The sequence below is a fragment of the Scyliorhinus torazame genome, chromosome 23 (genome assembly GCF_047496885.1).
Source record: "Scyliorhinus torazame isolate Kashiwa2021f chromosome 23, sScyTor2.1, whole genome shotgun sequence".
NCBI lineage: Eukaryota > Metazoa > Chordata > Chondrichthyes > Carcharhiniformes > Scyliorhinidae > Scyliorhinus > Scyliorhinus torazame.
This window is the reverse complement of record NC_092729.1, coordinates 69,933,962-69,949,602: the sequence shown is the minus strand read 5'-3', so window position 1 is coordinate 69,949,602 and position 15,641 is coordinate 69,933,962. Positions and strand designations below refer to the sequence as shown.

Here is a 15,641-nt window from a genome sequence, read left to right as displayed (position 1 = left end):
TGATCTTCCACCCTGGGAAAAACATTCTAACAATCCACTCTTCCATGCCCGTAATAATTTCGTAGACTTATATCATGTCAACCCTCAACATCCGTTGTTCCAGTGAGAACAAAACAAATTCCTCCAACCTCTCCTATTAACTAATGCCCCCATACCAGGCAATGTTCTGGTAAATCTCTTCTGCAACCCCTCCAAAGCGTCCACATCCTTCTGGTAGTGTGGCGGCAAGAATTGGACACGATATTCGAAGTGTGGCCTAACTAAGCTGCAGCATTACTTGCCTATTTTTATACTCAATGCCACGGCCGATGAAGGCAAGCATGCTGTATGCATTCTTCGCTACCTTCTCGACCTGCGTTGCCACTGTCAGTGACCTGTGGACCTGTATACACAGATACCTCTGTCTTTAAATACTCTTTTTTTTTAAATTAGAGTACCCAATTTTTGTTTTTCCAAGTAAGGGACTTGGCCAATCGACCTAACCTGCACATTGTGGGGGTGAAACCCATGCAGGCATGGGGAGAATGTACAAACTCCACACGGACAGTGGCCCAGGGCCGGGATTCGAACCCTGGACCTCAGCACCACACTCCCCGAGCTATCCACTGTGTCACATGTCTGTCAATACTCTTAACGGTTCTGCCATTTACAGTACATTCCCCACCCGTATTAGACCTTCCAAAATGCATTTCCTCACATTTATCCAGATTAAACTCCATCTTGCATCTCTCCTCCCAAGTCTCCAACCGATCTATACCTGATGTACCTCTGACAGTTCACATCGCTATCCGCAATTCCACCAACCTTTGCGTCGCCCGCAAACTTACTCATCAGAAAGTCACATTTTGTTTGAAATCATTTATAGATATTGTAAAAAGCAAGGGTCATACACTGATCCCTGAGAAACACCTATAGTCACAAGTCTCCATTCAGAAAAACACCCTTCCACTGCTACCCTCTGCCTTCTATGACAGAGCCAGTTCTGTATCCTTCTTGCCAGCTCACCTCTGATCCCATGTGACTTGATCTTCTGTACCAGCCTGCCATGAGGGACCTTGTCAAAGGACTGTGGACAACATCAAGCACTTTTGTCACTTCCTCGAGAAACTCGATCAAGTTAGTGAGGCACGACTTCCCCTTCACAAAACCTTGCTGCCTCACTCTGAAACGCCCAATCACTTCCAAAAAGGACTGAATGCTGTCTAGACGAATCCTCTTCAATAATTTCCCTCCCTCTGACCGAAGGATCACCAGCCTGTAATTTCCTTGATTATCCCCGGTAAAAAAAAGAATTCTGGCCTGGTTGGCAACATGCCGAAGAATTAAACAATCAAAAATAAATTAAGTAACTGCAGATTGGCCCCGTCTCCAGAGAGATGGTCCGAACGAGGAACTGGAAGACTAAAAGTGGAAGTATCAATCCCCCCAGGATGAGAACAAGAGGTGAAAAGCGTTTCTTCTTTTCTCCAGCTGGGAGTTGGAAACTCTTCTTTATCAGCCCAGCTGCGGTTTGGAACCAGTTCACTTTAAGATGAGAGTTGATATCAGAAAGGAATAGCTTCCTCCTTTTGCCCCCCTGCTGTTTCCTGAAGTCACAAGATAGCCAGTCAACCGCTGCACATGTTTCCGTTTAGATTTACACTTCTGAGTTGGACTCTTGCAGACTCAATTCCACACGTCCTCCTACTTGGTTGCGCTGTGAATCATTGGCCTGAGTGTCTTATTTCTCATTCCCAGCCTGACAGGGTAGTGTGATGCCACATTCTCGCCTCTGCTGCTAGTGGAGACCACGAAAAAGGAAGGGGAACCTTGTTGAAGAAGTTCTCTCTCTGCTCTGAAAAAACCTACTCACCCCGTCTAAACTCCTGGGGGACACTTTGTTAAATAACTGTCACCATCTGTTCAGACAGCAGCATCTCACAGTAATAGCGACTGCAACTTTATGCAAGTGTGGGGTATAAGGTAATACACTGCTCCCCCTCTATCTCCTTCAGGCCCCCTGTCCTCGCTGTCCCAGGCCGGAATCGGAATCGATCACTGGGAGCAAGACGAGATAGAGACAGGAGTCTCTATGGATCGCCCCTGGTCTTTTCTTCTCATTTGTAAGTATCAGTATGTCAGTGGCGACTAAGGAATTTTCACAGTAACTTCATTGTTACTACTGATGTAACAAGCCGACTGATATATTTATTGATGGAGCGTTTGATCACAAGATATACAGAGTAATTCTGTCCATGGAATCGTTGCGTTCATTAACAGAGGGATTGAATTGCGTTCATTAACAGAGGGATTGAATTGCATTCATTAACAGAGGGATTGAATTGCGTTCATTAACAGAGGGATTGAATTGCGTTCATTAACAGAGGGATTGAATTGCGTTCATTAACAGAGGGATTGAATTTAAGAGCCGTGAGGTGATGATGCAGCTGTACAAAACTTTGGTAAGGCCACATTTGGAGTACTGTGTACAGTTCTGGTCGCCTCATTTTAGGAAGGATGTGGAAGCTTTGGAAAGGTGCAAAGAAGATTTACCAGGATGTTGCCTGGAATGGAGAGTAGGTCTTACGAGGAAAGGTTGAGGGTGCTAGGCCTTTTCTCATTAGAGTGGAGAAGGATGAGGGGCGACTTGATAGAGGTTTATAAGATGATCAGGGGAATAGATAGAGTAGACAGTCAGAGACTTTTTCCCCAGGTGGAACACACCATTACAAGGGGACATAAATTTAAGGTGAAAGGTGGAAGATATAGGAGGGATATCAGAGGTAGGTTCTTTACCCAGAGAGTAGTGGGGGCATGGAATGCACTGCCTGTGGAAGTAGTTGAGTCGGAAACATTAGGGACCTTCAAGCAGCTGTTGGATAGGTACATGGATTACGGGAAAATGATATAGTGTAGATTTATTTGTTCTTAAGGGCAGCACGGTAGCATTGTGGATAGCACAATTGCTTCACAGATCCATGGTCCCAGGTTCAATTCCGGCTTGGGTCATTGTCTGTGCGGAGTCTGCACGTCCTCCCCGTGTCTGCGTGGGTTTCCTCCGGGTGCTCCAGTTTCCTCCCACAGTCCAAAGATGTGGGGGTTAGGTGAATTGGCCAATGATAAATTGCCCTTAATGTCCAAATTGCCCTTGGTGTTGGGTGGAGGTGTTGAGTTTGGGTAGGGTCTGGTGCAGACTCAAAGGGCCGAATGGCCTCCTTCTGCACTGTAAATTCAATGATAATCTATGATTAATCTAGGACAAAGGTTCGGCACAACATCGTGGGCCGAGGGGCCTGTTCTGTGCTGTATTTTCTGGCTCTTCATGTCCTGTTGACCGCAAAAATTGTCAGTTTTAATTTTCATTGCAAGGAAATGCAAAATATAGATTCAGAAAGTCAACCACAGGGATGTATCGTTCAGTGAGTCATCTGGTTATTGGTGCTCATTAAAAGCCTCTCAAGCTCCCTTTTATTTTACTTCTCATCTTTGGGCACTAAAGTGCAAGTTGTCCTGGCCAATCTACCTAACCCAGATATCTTTGGACTGTGGGTCGAATGGGAGAACCCGGAAGAAACCCATGCAGAGACGGCAATAACGTGCAAACAAATCACAGACAGTGACCCAAACCGGGTATCGAACCTGAGACCCTGGTGCTGCGAGGCAACAGTGCTAAACACTGTGCCACCGTGGAGTACCAACCTTCTGCCTTGTGATGTAACTGGTCTGTACATCAGCTACCCGTTGTTTGAAGGCCTAATATTATCCCTTTACTCTTTTATAATAATGAGAATAATAATAATCTTTACTTTCACAAGTAGGTTTACATTAACACTGCAATGAAGTTACTGTGAAAAAGTCCTCGTCGCCACATTCCGGCGCCTGTTCGGGTACACAGAGGGAGAATTCAGAATGTCCAATTCACCCAACAAGCACGTGTTTGCGGACTTGTGGGAACAAACCGGAGCACCCGGAGGAAACCCACGCAGACACGGGGAGAAGGTGCAGACTCCGCACAGACTGTGACCAAAGCCGGGAATCGAACCCGGGACCCTGGCGCTGTGAAGCAACAGTGATAATCACTATGCTAGAGTGCCGCCCTTGTGGCTGTTCCTTGCCTTTTATCTGGGACAGATTCTTGTTCTAACCATTGTGATTAGCCCACATCCAATAATTATTCTCATCTCTGCTCTAAGTAAATAATGAACATATGATACAGTAGATGGAGTAGACCATTCGGCCCATAGGGTCTGGCGCTCCATTCAATGTGATCATGGTTTAGCTAGATTTTGAACTCCATTTTCCCGCCCTCTACCCGTATCGCTTATTTTCCCAAAACGCCAATAATCTGCCTATCCCCGCCTGAAATCAATTCGGCAATGGAGATTTAACAACCTTCTGGAGCAGATAATTCTAAAGTTTCACAACCCTCTGCGTTAACTAATGCCTCCTTATCTCAATGCTACACGAACTGTGCTTCCTCCTGAGGCTGAGTCCCGTGTTCTCGATTACCCCACCAGAGGAAACAACAAGAGATACCCGATCATCATCTTCGGAAGCTTAAATGTTTCAGTGAGGTGGCCTGTCATTCTACTAAACTTCATAGAATATTGTGCAATTTACTCAGCGTCACATGATACGGAAATCCACTCATCCATGGGTTCAGTTTCGTGAAACTTTGTTGTCCAGCCTCTAATGTAAGCAGACCTTTTCCGAACGATGAGTACTTCACATGGTACTCCAGAGACAACCTGGACCTGACTTTGTACAAATGTACCAAATCTTCTCTTGTCTTTTACTCAAATCCATTTAATCTCACGTGTTCCTTATCTAGAACGATTCTAATGCTGAATATATTGTGATCATTGTTCCTCAGATTCCTTCCAGGTAATATATGCGACACTTGCCCCAATTTTTTACATGGGAATGGCTGTTTTGCTTTGTTTTATAACTTATTGTCACAAGTAGGCTTCAATGAAGTTACTGTGAAAAGCCCCTAGTCGGCACACAGAGCGAGGGACACAAAGAGCGAGGGACACACAGAGCGAGGGACACACAGAGAGCGAGGGACACATAGAGCGAGGGACACACAGAGATCGAGTGACACACAGAGAGCGGGGGACACACAGAGAGCGAGGGACACACAAAGAGCGAGGGGCACACAGTGAGCGAGGGACACACAGAGAGCGATGGGCACTGAGAGCGAGGGACACAGAGAGCGAGGGACACAGAGAGCGAGGGACACACAGAGATCGAGTGACACACAGAGAGCGGGGGACACACAGAGAGCGAGGGACACACAAAGAGCGAGGGGCACACAGTGAGCGAGGGACACACAGAGAGCGAGGGACACACAGAGAGCGAGGGACACACAGAGAGCGAGGGTCACACAGAGAGCGAGGGACACACAGAGAGCGGGGGACACACAGAGAGCGAGGGACACACAGAGAGCGAGGGACATACAGAGAGCGAGGGTCACACAGAGAGCGAGGGTAACACAGAGAGCGAGGGACACACAGAGAGCAGGGGACACACAGAGAGCAAGGGACACACAGAGAGCGAGGGACACACAGAGAGCGAGGGACATACAGATAGCGAGGGACAAACAGCGAGCGGGGGACACACAGAGAGCGAGGGTCACACAGAGAGCGAGGGACACACAGAGAGCGAGGGACACACAGAGCGAGGGACGCACAGAGAGCGGGGGACACACAGAGAGCGAGGGACACACACAGAGCGAGGGACACACAGAGCGAGGGACACACAGAGCGAGGGACACACAGAGCGAGGGACGCACAGAGAGCGAGGGACACACAGAGAGCGAGGGACACAAAGAGAGCGAGGGACACACAGAGAGCGAGGGACACACAGAGAGCGAGGGACACACACAGAGAGCGAGGGACACACAGAGAGCGAGGGACACACAGAGAGCGAGGGACGCAGAGAGAGCAAGGGACACAGAGAGAGTGAGGGATGCAGAGAGAGCGAGGGACGCAGAGAGAGCGAGGGACGCAGAGAGAGCGAGGGACGCAGAGAGAGCGAGGGACACACAGAGCGAGGGACACACAGAGCGAGGGACACACAGAGCGAGGGACACACAGAGCGAGGGACACACAGAGCGAGGGACGCACAGAGAGCGAGGGACACACAGAGAGCGAGGGACACACAGAGAGCGAGGGACACACAGAGAGCGAGGGACACACACAGAGAGCGAGGGACACAGAGAGCGAGGGACACAGAGAGCGAGGGACGCACAGAGAGCGAGGGACGCAGAGAGAGCAAGGGACACAGAGAGAGTGAGGGATGCAGAGAGAGCGAGGGACGCAGAGAGAGCGAGGGACGCAGAGAGAGCGAGGGAAGCAGAGAGAGCGAGGGACACACAGAGAGCGAGGGACACAGAGAGCGAGGGACGCACAGAGAGCGAGGGACGCAGAGAGAGCGAGGGACGCAGAGAGAGCGAGGGACACACAGAGAGCGAGGGACACACAGAGAGCGAGGGACGCACAGAGAGCGAGGGTCACACAGAAAGGGACACACAGAGAGCGAGGGATGCACAGAGAGCGAGGGACACACACAGAGAGTGAGGGACACACAGAGAGCGAGGGACGCACAGAGAGTGAGGGACGCACGGAGAGCGAGGGACGCACAGAGAGCGAGTGACACACAGAGTGCTTGGGACACACAGAGAGCGAGGGACACAGAGAGCGAGGGACACACAGAGAGCGAGGGATACACAGAGAGCGAGGGATGCACAGAGAGCGAGGGATGCACAGAGAGCGAGGGACACACAGAGAGCGAGGGACACACAGAGAGGGACACACAGAGAGCGAGGGACACACAGAGAGCGAGGGACGCACAGAGAGCTAGGGACACACAGAGAGCGAGGGATGCACAGAGAGCGAGGGACACACAGAGCGAGGGACACACAGAGCGAGGGACACACAGAGAGCGAGGGACACACAGAGCGAGGGACACACAGAGAGAGGGATACACAGAGAGCGAGTGACACACAGAGAGCGAGGGACACACAGAGAGCGAGGGACGCACAGAGAGCGAGGGACGCACGGAGAGCGAGGGACACACAGAAAGGGACACAAAGAGAGCGAGGGATGCACAGAGAGCGAGGGACACATAGAGAGCGAGAGACGCACAGAGCGAGGGATACACAGAGAGCGAGGGTCACACAGAGAGCGAAGGGCATAAAGAGAGCGAGGGGCACACAGAGCGAGGGATACACAGAGAGCGAGGGTCACACAGAGAGCGAGGGGCATAAAGAGAGCGAGGGGCACACAGAGCGAGGGATACACAGAGAGCGAGGGTCACACAGAGAGCGAGGGACACACAGTGAGCGAGGGACAGACAGAGAGCGAGGGACGCACAGAGAGCGAGGGACACACACAGAGCGAGGGACACACAGAGAGCGAGGGACACACAGAAAGGGACACAAAGAGAGCGAGGGATGCACAGAGAGCGAGGGACACATAGAGAGCGAGGGACGCACAGAGAGCGAGGGACACACACAGAGAGCGAGGGACGCACAGAGAGCGAGGGATGCACAGAGAGCGAGTGACACACAGAGTGCTTGGGACACACAGAAAGCGAGGGACACACAGAAAGCGAGGGACACACAGAGAGCGAGGGACACACAGAGAGCGAGGGACACACAGAGAGCGAGGGACACACAGAGAGCGAGGAACACACAGAGAGCGAGGGACACACAGAGAGCGAGGGACACACAGAGAACGAGGGACACACAGAGAGCGAGGGACGCACAGAGAGCGAGGGACGCACAGAGAGCGAGGGACACAGAGAGCGAGGGACACACAGAGAGCGAGGGATACACAGAGAGTGAGGGACACACAGAGAGCGAGGGACACACAGAGAGCGAGGGACACACAGAGAGCGAGGGACACACAGAGAGCGAGGGACGCACAGAGAGCGAGGGACGCACAGAGAGCGAGGGACACACAGAGGGCAAGGGACACAGAGATCGAGGGGTGCACAGAGAGCGAGGGATACACACAGAGCGAGGGACACACAGAGATCGAGGGACGCATAGAGAGCGAGGGACACACAATGAGCGAGGGGCGCACAGAGAGCGAGGGACACACAGAGAGCGAGGGACACACAGAGAGCGAGGGACGCACAGAGAGCGAGGGACACACAGAGTGAGGGACACACACACAGAGCGAGGGACAGACAGAGCGAGGGACACACAGAGTGAGGGATACACAGAGAGCGAGGGACACACAGAGAGCGAAGGACGCACAGAGAGCGAGGGGCTCACAGAGAACGAGGGACGCACAGTGAGCGAGGGACACACAGAGAACGAGGGACACACAGAGCGAGGGACACACAGAGAGCGAGGGACACACAGAGAGCGAAGGATGCACAGAGAGGGAGGGACACACAGAGAACGAGGGACGCACAGTGAGCGAGGGACACACAGAGAACGAGGGACACACAGAGCGAGGGACACACAGAGAGCGAGCGGCACACAGACAGCGAGGGACACACACAGTGCGCTGATCACACACAGAGCGCGGGACACACAGAGATCTAGGGAAGCACAGAGAGAGGGACGCACAGAACGAGGGACACAGAAAGCGAGGGACACAGAGAGCGAGGGACACAGAGATCGAGGGGTGCACAGAGAGCGAGGAACACACACAGAGAGCGAGGGACGCACAGAGAGCGAGGGACACACAGAGAGCGAGGGACACACAGAGAGCGAGGGACACACACAGAGAGCGAGGGACACACAGAGAGCGAGGGACACACAGAGAGCGAGGGACACACACAGAAAGCGAGGGACACAGAGAGCGAGGGACACAGAGATCGAGGGGTGCACAGAGAGCGAGGAACACACACAGAGAGCGAGGGACACACAGAGAGCGAAGGACACACAGAGAGCGAGGGACACACACAGAGAGCGAGGGACACACACAGAGAGCGAGGGACACACAGAGAGCGAGGGTCACACAGAGCGAGGGACACACAGAGCGAGGGACACACAGAGAGTGAGGGTCACACAGAGAGCGAGGGACACACAGAGAGAGGGACACACAGAGAGAGGGACACACAGAGAGCGAGGGACACAGAGAGCGAGTGACACAGAGAGCGAGGGGTGCACAGAGAGAGAGGGACACACACAGAGAGCGAGGGACACACAGAGAGCGAGGGACACACAGCGAGCAAGGGACACACAGAGAGCGAAGGACGCACAGAGAGCGAGGGACACACAGAGGTCGAGGAACACAGAGAGCGAGGGGTGCACAGAGAGCGAGGGGCACACAGAGAGCGAGGGACACACAGAGGGCGAGGGACACAGAGAGCGAGGGGTGCACAGAGAGCGAGGGACACACAGAGAGCGAGGGACACACAGAGAGCGAGGGACACACAGAGAGCGAGGGACACACAGAGAGCGAGGGACACACAGAGAGCGAGGGACACACAGAGAGCGAGGGACGCACAGAGAGCGAGGGACGCACAGAGAGCGAGGGACACACAGAGGGCAAGGGACACAGAGATCGAGGGGTGCACAGAGAGCGAGGGATACACACAGAGCGAGGGACACACAGAGATCGAGGGACGCATAGAGAGCGAGGGACACACAATGAGCGAGGGGCGCACAGAGAGCGAGGGACACACAGAGAGCGAGGGACACACAGAGAGCGAGGGACGCACAGAGAGCGAGGGACACACAGAGGGAGGGATACACAGAGAGCGAGGGACACACAGAGAGCGAGGGACACACAGAGAACGAGGGACGCACAGTGAGCGAGGGACACACACAGAGCGCGGGACACACAGAGATCTAGGGAAGCACAGAGAGAGGGACACAGAAAGCGAGGGACACAGAGAGCGAGGGACACAGAGAGCGAGGGACACACACAGAGCGCGGGACACACAGAGATCTAGGGAAGCACAGAGAGAGGGACACAGAAAGCGAGGGACACAGAGAGCGAGGGACACAGAGAGCGAGGGACACAGAGATCGAGGGGTGCACAGAGAGCGAGGGGTGCACAGAGAGAGCGAGGGACGCACAGAGAGCGAGGGACACACAGAGAGCGAGGGACACACAGAGAGCGAGGGACACACACAGAGAGCGAGGGACACACAGAGAGCGACGGACACACAGAGAGCGAGGGACACACACAGAAAGCGAGGGACACAGAGAGCGAGGGACACAGAGATCGAGGGGTGCACAGAGAGCGAGGAACACACACAGAGAGCGAGGGACACACAGAGAGCGAGGGACACACAGAGAGCGAGGGACACACACAGAGAGCGAGGGACACACAGAGAGCGAGGGACACACACAGAGAGCGAGGGACACACAGAGAGCGAGGGACGCACAGAGAGCGAGGGACGCACAGAGAGCGAGGGACGCACAGAGAGCGAGGGACACACAGAGAGCGAGGGACACACAGAGAGCGAGGGACACACAGAGAGCGAGGGACACACAGAGAGCGAGGGGCACACAGAGAGCGAGGGACTCACAGAGAGCGAGGGACTCACAGGAGAGGGAGGGACACAGAGAGGGAGGGACACAGAGAGCGAGGGGTGCACAGAGAGCGAGGGACACACACAGAGAGCGAGTGACACACAGAGAGCGAGGGACACACAGAGAGCGAGGGACACACAGAGAGCGAGGGACGCACAGAGAGCGAGGGACACACAGAGGGCAAGGGACACAGAGATCGAGGGGTGCACAGAGAGCGAGGAACACACACACAGAGCGAGGCACGCACAGAGAGCTAGGGACACACAAGGAGCGAGGAACACACACAGAGAGTGAGGGACACACAGAGAGCGAGCGACACAGAGAGTGAAGGTTGCACAGAGAGCGAGGGACACACACAGAGCGAGGGACACACAGAGATCGAGGGACGCATAGAGAGCGAGGGTCACACACTGACTCTGAACATCCTCACAGCAGCTTGGGGACAGACTTTTCTAAAGCACTTTTCATAACCTTTGGGTATCACAAACTGCTTCACAGGCAATGGAGCCCTTTTGAAATCTAGTCAGTGGTAATTTAGGAAATGGACCAGCTAATTTCAGAGAGACACACAGAAACAGGATGAGATTGAGCTGTACATGTTTCACAGCTGACACTCAGACACACATTCAAACATGAAGTTTAAGCTCCGATTACAGGTGTCTGCTTGTCTCTGTTTGTATATTCTCTGTTATTGTTGTTTTGTCACTTGTCTGAAGTATTTGAATAATAGGCCTTGGTTAATCAATCCTTTCTCAAGCACAGGGAAGTTGTGAATCTTCAAGGCTCTCAGTCTAATGTAGATAACAAAAAACTACATCCTTTGATCAATCCATTCCCCAACCCTAAATAGATCTCACACATTTCCATAATGCAGGAATTTCTCCATCAAAACTTCCAATTCGTTCCCAATACTCTTGTTAACACTTGCCTGTATCACCTAAATTCCACTGACAGGTTCCGAAAGCTGCACAGAAAAATGACAGTTTATTTTAAACTTTGAAACAAAACTATTTGAACTTGTGCTTCAATCCTATTGTACAGAAATGTTGTCCCTGTGGGCTGACAGTTTCACAGTGAGACTGAAACATTGAGGTACGCCTCGCACTGCACTTGACAACATTTGTGGCACTTCCAAAATCTACCATACATTGCTGTCTGTATTGTGCGAATCCAGCTGTGAAATATCTGTCCAGTTTAAACTTCCACTGTTTCTGTCTTCTCATCATTTATAAAGATCACGGTTCTATCCTTTTTATGTCTAAAGCACATCATCTAAACATTTCCCAACACTGAAACACGTCCACCAGTTCAGTCTACTGCCAAAACGATAATATCTCCCTGCAATTTGATGTTTCCAGCTATGTTGCTTACAACGCTGTCTAATGTTTGGTGTCATTGGCAAACTGGGATGTGTAGCATTCTATCAAATTGTCTTAAATGGCTAAGATATATGTGTGTGTGTGACAATGTGTGTGTACACGCATGTGTCTATGCACGCAGGGTGTGTGTGCATGTATCTGGACCCGTGTATGTATCAGTCAGTGTGTGCACACGCATGTGTGTGTGTATCTGTACACTTGTGTGTGTAAACGCATTTAAGTCTCAAAGGAAAATATGAGCAGGTGTAGGCGATTTGGCCCATCGAGTCTGCTCCACCATTCAAACAGATCCTGGCACGCACAGACGCACGCACACTCACACACATTCCGATTTTATTATACACACTCGATTTGTGTCTGGAACATGCTCAATGAGTGAGCTTCCACAACCCTCCGGATCAGAGAATTCCAAAGATACTCCAGCCTCTGAATGAAGAAATTCCTCCTCATCTCAGTCTGCAATGGTCTACCCCTGATTCTGGGTATTCATGTCAAGAGGGCGAGAATACAAGACCAGGGATGTACTTCTGGGGCTGTATGAGGCTCTGGTCAGATCCCATTTGGAGTATTGTGAGCAGTTTTGGGCCCAGAATCTAAGGAAGGATGTGCTGCCTTGGAAAGGGTCCAGAGGAGGTTCACAAGAATGTTCCCTGGAATGAAGAACCTGTCGTATGAGGAATGGTTGAGGACACTGGGTCTGTGCACATTGGAGTTTAGAAGGATGAGGGGGGGTCTTATTGAAACTTACAGGATACTGCGAGGCCTGGATAGAGTGGACGTGGAGAGGATGTTTCCACTTGTAGGAACAATTAGAAGCAGAGGACAGCATCTCAGACTAAAGGGACAATCCTTTAAAACAGAGATGAGGAGTAATTTCTTCAGCCAGAGGGTGGTGAATCTGTGGAACTCTTTGCCACAGAAGGGTGTGGAGGCCAAATCACTGAGTGTCTCTAAGACAGAGATAGATAGGTTCTTGATTAATAAGGGGATCAGGGGTTATGGGGATGAGGCAGGAGAATGGGGATGAGAAAAATATCAGCCATGGTTGAATGGCGGAGCAGACTCGATGGGCCGAGTGGCCTAATTCTGCTTCTATGTCTTCTGGTCTTATGGTTTGAGACTGTGCCCCCTCCCCCTGGTTCTAATCTCACCAGTCAGAGAGATCATCCAACCTACATCTATCTTGTGATGCCCCGTATGAATTGTATATGTTTCAAGATCACCTCTCATTTTTCGGCACTCTCGGGAACACAGGTACAGTTTCCTCAATCTCTCCTCATCAGACAACGTCACCATCCCGGGGATTCGTCTGGTGAATCTCCGTTACACTCCTTCTACAGCAAGTACATCCTTCCTTAGATATGGGGAACAAAACTCCACACAATGGTCCAGGTGTGTTGTGACCAAGGCTCTGTACAATTGCAGCAAGTCATCTTAACCCCCATACTAATAACCCCGAGCGATGAAGGTTAACGTACCATTGGCCTTCCTGATTGGTCAATGTACCCGCACGCTAGCGTTTAGTGACCCATGAATGAGGAGTTAGATACAGAGTAAAGCTCCCACTACACTGACCCATCAAACACTCCCAGGACAGGTACAGCACGGGGTTAGATACAGAGTAAAGCCCCTCTACACTGTCCCCATCAAACACTCCCAGGACAGATACAGCACGGGGTTAGATACAGAGTAAAGCCCCTCTACACTGTCCCCATCAAACACTCCCAGGACAGGTACAGCACGGGGTTAGATACAGAGTAAAGCTCCCTCTACACTGTTCCCATCAAACACTCCCAGGACAGGTACAGCACGGGTTAGATACAGAGTAAAGCTCCCTCTACACTGACCCATCAAACACTCCCAGGACAGGTGCAGCACGGGGTTAGATACAGAGTAAAGCTCCCTCTACACTGTTCCCATCAAACACTCCCAGGACAGGCAGAGCACGGGGTTAGATACAGAGTAAAGCTCCCTCTACACTGTCCCCATCAAACACTCCCAGGACAGGTACAGCACGGTGTTAGATACAGAGTAAAGCTCCCTCTACACTGTTCCCATCAAACACTCCCAGGACAGGCACAGCACGGGGTTAGATACAGAGTAAAGCTCCCTCTACACTGTCCCCATCAAACACTCCCAGGACAGGTACAGCACGGGGTTAGATACAGAGTAAAGCTCCCTCTACACTGTCCCCATCAAACACTCCCAGGACAGGTACAGCACGGGGTTAGATACAGAGTAAAGCTCCTTCTACACTGTCCCCATCAAACACTCCCAGGACAGGTATAGCTCAGGGCTAGATACAGAGTAAAGCGCCCTCTACACTGTCCCCATCAAACACGCCCAGGACAGGTACAGCACGGGGTTAGATACAGAGTAAAGCTCCCTCTACACTGTCCCCATCAAACACTCCCAGGACAGATACAGCACGGGGTTAGAAACAGAGTAAAGCTCCCTCTACACTGTCCCCATCAAACACTCCCAGGACAGGTACAGCACGGGTTAGATACAGAGTAAAGCTCCCTCTACACTGACCCATCAAACACTCCCAGGACAGGTGCAGCACGGGGTTAGATACAGAGTAAAGCTCCCTCTACACTGTCCCCATCAAACACTCCCAGGACAGGTACAGCACGGGGTTAGATACAGAGTAAAGCTCCCTCTACACTGTCCCCATCATACACTCCCAGGACAGATACAGCACGGGGTTAGATACAGAGTAAAGCTCCCTCTACATTGTCCCCATCAAACACTCCCAGGACAGGTATAGCACAGGGCTAGATACAGAGTAAATCTCCCTCTATACTGTCCCCATCAAACACTCCGAGGACAGGTACAGCACGGGGTTAGATACAGAGTAAATCTCCCACTACACTGTCCCCATCAAACACTCCCAGGACAGGTACAGCACGGGGTTAGATACAGAGTAAAGCTCCCTCTACACAGTCCCCATCAAACACTCCCAGGACAGGTACAGCACGGGGTTAGATACAGAGTAAAGCTCCCTCTACACTGTCCCCATCAAACACTCCCAGGACAGGTACAGCACGGGGTTAGAATCAGAGTAAAGCTCCCTCTACACTGTCCACATCAAACACTCCCAGGACAGGCACAGCACGGGGTTAGATACAGAGTAAAGCTCCCTCGACACTGTCCCCATCAAACACACCCAGGACAGGTACAGCACGGGGTTAGACACAGAGTAAAGCTCCCTCTGCACTGTCCCCATCAAACACTCCCAGGAGGTTACAGCACGGGGTTAGATACAGAGTAAAGCTCCCTCTACACTGTCCCCATCAAACACTCCCAGGACAGGTACAGCACGGGGTTAGAATCAGAGTAAAGCTCCCTCTACACTGTCGCCATCAAACACTCCCAGGACAGGTACAGCACGGGGTTAGATACAGAGTAAAGCTCCCTCCACATTGTCCCCATCAAACACTCCCAGGACAGTTACAGCACGGGGTTAAATACAGTGTAAAGCTCCCTCTACACTGTCCCCATCAAACACTCCCAGGACAGGTACAGCATGAGGTTAGATAAAGAGTAAAGCTCCCTCTGCACTGATCCCATCAAACACTCCCAGGACAGGTACAGCATGGGGTTAGATACAGAGTAAAGCTCCCTCGAGACTGCCCCCATCAAACACTCCCAGGACAGGTACAGCACAGCGTTAGATACACAGTAAAGCTCCCTCTACATCTGTCCTCACCAAACACTCCCAGGAGAGGTACATAGGAACAGGAATGGGCCATTCAGCTGATCGAGCCTGCCTTAGC

At 51.8% G+C, this 15,641-nt stretch overlaps 1 protein-coding gene across 1 annotated transcript in view; it reads right to left on the bottom strand.

Moving 5' to 3' along the window:
- LOC140399615 (Fc receptor-like protein 2) overlaps window positions 1-1,588 on the bottom strand; it is a 45,893-nt gene extending 44,305 nt beyond the window's left edge. Inside the window, exon 1 of the mRNA XM_072489147.1 lies at window positions 1,006-1,588. The gene's annotated coding sequence lies outside the window, so the exon portion shown is untranslated. The remainder of the gene's footprint in view (window positions 1-1,005) is intronic.
- Between the last annotated feature and the right edge of the window lie 14,053 nt (window positions 1,589-15,641).